Raw genomic sequence first — 3,704 nt, 5'->3', positions numbered from 1 at the left:
CTTCCTCGCCACCTCCATCTGAGGGATTCACCGGGAATGCTTCCCTATTCTAAAAACACCTCTCAACCAGAAAATAAAGCAAATATCTGTGCGTCCATGCTGGTATAAACAAGTAATTGAATCAATAAATAAGTGGAGAAGGGACAAATCTTCCTTACAGAAGAAGTCCAAGTAATAAATGTGGAAGGAACGAGAGAAAATCACCAGCAGAATGCTATAGCAGGCGGGATCCACGGATAAATGCTGAAAGCTTTTAAAGGAGACGCAGGATACTTGCATAGCCTGGAAGCATCTCTCTGAAAATACGTCAGTAACTGTCGTGGTTTTGCACACATACCTGAACAAGCTTCCTCTGGGAAGTAGGGTTTCATTCCCCTGCCCTTGGATGTGGGCAGGATTTCATGACTCACTCCTATGGCACAGAGTATGTCCTAGGCAGAGCTTTCTAGACTATCAGGATGACCTCTTAGGGGTTTTATTCTTAGGTCATGAAGATATTTGGACACAATATCCAAATGCAACATGCAGCTGGGTTTGGCTAGCAAATGGCTTTGCTTTTTGATGATTTTGAGTTTTCCACAAGGATACAGAGCTTGGTGTTTACCCTGAGTGACAATAGCTTGTAGAATGAATCTGGAGCACAAGAGGGACTCTTTGAAACGAGCACCGGTGAACTGTGTTAAGGGGACGAGTTACAAAAAGGCGAACACATGACCCTATCTGTTCTGGGTAACCCAAAGCATCCTGCCTGGATCCCTTTACCAGGCATGGGTGGCATCTGAGTATCAACTGCTACTGGGTCCTATCTGCCCCCTAGTCCATAAAATGGCCTTCAGCCAATGGGAGTCATTCTGCCCCGGAGGTTATATCTGCCCTGAGAGAGGCCCACAGTCAGTCAGTGGCGGATCAGGGAGAGGGGAAAACGAGCTCTGTGGTGTAGGTCATGCTCCCAAGCTCCCCACTGCTCTGCCCTCTCTCCATCTCCACCCCTCTACCTTACATCATTTCCACGAGAATCCCTCAACTTCTAAGGAATCTCACCCAAGACACCAAGGAGTTAAGCTTTCATGAGGTTTTGGGAGTGTTTGGTAGATCCTGGGGAGGAAACTTCAAGGACTCCAGAGCTCCCCTAAGGACAACTAGGCAGAGAGGACCCAGCTGATGTCCCTAAAACCAGAGATCAGGTTCATTTCCAAGTTCTTCATTATTCAGATTGGCGAAAGGACATCAGAAAGAGGGGCTCTGCCATACCAGGTGACAGACCTGTCTCCTAAAAAGATCCGACAACAAAAGATTAATTTGGCTAGTTCCCAGGCACTCTGTACCCATGTTGGGGAAAAAAAAACCCTCAACACTAGTGAGTCCAATCTCCCAGAGCACGTAAAAGGCAAAAAGAGTTACATCAGCCATCGAGTCTTTTTCAAGGAGGTACAACAGGTACGTTTTTTATTTATTTCAATATTTCAATATTAATATTAGGAGTGTTTTGGATCTCATTTTAGAAGTTTGGTGATATTTTTGTGACCAGAAATAGGTTGTAAGAACTTAACTCTTGTTTATATCAATTAGCCTATGAGAAAATTGGTTTCTTTTTATGTTGTTGTGAATCCTGACCAGAGGAGACTTTTTTCCATTGATTTTTAGAGAGAGTTGAAGGGAGGGAGGGAGAAGGGTGAAGAAAGGGAGAGAAGGAAGGGGAGGAGGAGGAGGAGGGGGGGGGGGGAAGAGGAGGTGTGCCCTTGACCAGGACCCTTAAACCTGAGACCCTTATGTGTGTGGGCCGACACTCCAACCACTTAAGCAACACCGGAGAAGACAAAAATTGGTTTCTTTTTATTTTTTAAAATATATTTTTATTGATTTCAGAGAGGAAGGGAGAGGGAGAGATAGAAACATAGATGAGAGAGAATCACTGATTGGCTACCTCCTTCATGCTCCCTACTGGGGATTGAGCCTCCAACCCAGGCATGTGCCCTTGACCGCAATAGAACCCAGGACCCTTCAGTCTACAGGCCAACACTCTATCCACTGAGCCAAACCAGCTAGGATAGTTTCTTTTATACATCATTTTGCTTATAGTCCCAGTTCCCAAGAACCTATCCACGACATTAAGTGAGACTTACTGTGCTTAGAGGTTTTGCACTGGTCCTGCCTCACTGCTATATTTCCTTAGTGTTTGCAGGACTGTTCCCTCTGCGCTGGATTGGTAGGAAACTCTCTCCTTTACACACACTCTATCACCTTCCCCTGCCCTTTCTTACCTCTTTATGCTCCTCCTGGGGTTTCCCAGGATCATCTCCCCGGGTCCCCATCTTAGGACAGATGTACATCCAATAACATAAATCTTAAAATCGTAGCTGCAGAGGGCACACTCCCAGAGAAGGGCCCAAGAATGCAAAGCCTGCCTCTGTGTTCTAACTAGTAGAAACTTGCCCAAGTATTTGATTTTGGGGCAAAGTAACTTAAAAGCCAGAGTTGTGAAACAACGGTCTAAAACAGTCTAAGAACTTTACGTGACCCATAACACTGTGCCCTTTGATACAATTTTAAATTAACTTTTAAAATTAGCTTTCATAAATCTTCACCTGGCTTGCCGTATTTCAGATGTTGAATTCAGGACAGTGTTCAAAGGTTTTCTTTTATGAGTTCCAATTCCAATTCATCATTCTTCCTTTACTGACTTCCTTTTGAGCATATGAGTCCTTGAAGACTAAAACCCAATGAATTAATCAAAGGAAAAATGTTCTGTTTCCCCCATTTAGAAATTCATTGAAATATAGATGAAGTCCATCCTGAAGAGCAGGACGTTCTAAGAAAGCCATCAGCCTAAATGCCTTTATGAATAACTATTATGTTAGAAGCTCCAAAGATTTTATATCTCAGCCAAATGAATAATCGGGCCACCAAGGAAGAAAATGAACATAACAGGGGTCTACAGTTTTTCTCTGCTTATATGAACACATAAGGTATCTTTCCATTTCCCCACCATATACACATTCAGGTAGTTTCTCCTGCTATCTCTGATGTTTCTTGGCCCTAAGTTAAGAGCTTCTGGAAGCTGATTTTACTTCCTCAGACCCCTACGATCTATGTGAAGTACAAAAGAATTATAGCATGAAGGCAACATCCTGCTTAACTTGTATAAACTGGTCAGCCCAATTGTCAGCCCAGCATCTGTGCCCGTCTGTCAGCTGAGCGGCACTCCCACTGTGGGAGCGCACTGACCACCAGGAGGCACCTCCTGCGTTGAGCATCTTCCCCCTGGTGGTCAGTGCATGACATAGCTACCGGCTGATCGTCTGGTCGCTTAGCTTTTATATATATAGATATGCCACAAATTCAGTTAAGAAAGTGATTAAACAGTATTACAAGTATTTTTTAAAAACAACATAGCCCTGGCCAGTATGGCTCAGTTGGTTGGGCATCGTCCTCTGCACCAAAAGGTTGCAGGTCAGGGCACATACCCAGGTTTCGGGTTTGATCCCCTAGGGGGAGTGAAGGAGGCAGCCAATCAATGTCTCGCTCTCACATGAATGTTTCTCTCTGTCTCCCTCTCCCTTTCCCTTTCTTTCTAAAAATCTATTTAAAAAACAAAACATCCTTAACCGGTTTGGCTCAGTGGATAGAGCATCGGCCTGTGGACTGAAAGGTCCCAGGTTCAATTCCGGTCAAGGGCATGTACCTTGGTTGCGGGCACATCCCCA

At 44.4% G+C, this 3,704-nt stretch overlaps 1 protein-coding gene across 4 annotated transcripts in view; it reads right to left on the bottom strand.

The window, feature by feature from the left end:
* Window positions 1–3,704, bottom strand: part of PITPNC1 (phosphatidylinositol transfer protein, cytoplasmic 1) — a 262,521-nt gene that overhangs the window by 168,012 nt on the left and 90,805 nt on the right. The window contains exon 1 of one of the 4 annotated variants that reach the window (XM_015572429.1): window positions 2,586–2,697. The exons of the other annotated variants lie outside the window; for them this stretch is intronic. The gene's annotated coding sequence lies outside the window, so the exon portion shown is untranslated. Of the gene's footprint in view, window positions 1–2,585; window positions 2,698–3,704 lie in introns of those variants that run through there. 4 annotated transcript variants of the gene reach the window in all.

The sequence above is a fragment of the Myotis davidii genome, unplaced genomic scaffold (genome assembly GCF_000327345.1).
Source record: "Myotis davidii unplaced genomic scaffold, ASM32734v1 scaffold69, whole genome shotgun sequence".
NCBI lineage: Eukaryota > Metazoa > Chordata > Mammalia > Chiroptera > Vespertilionidae > Myotis > Myotis davidii.
This window is presented reverse-complemented; position numbering and strand designations above follow the sequence as displayed.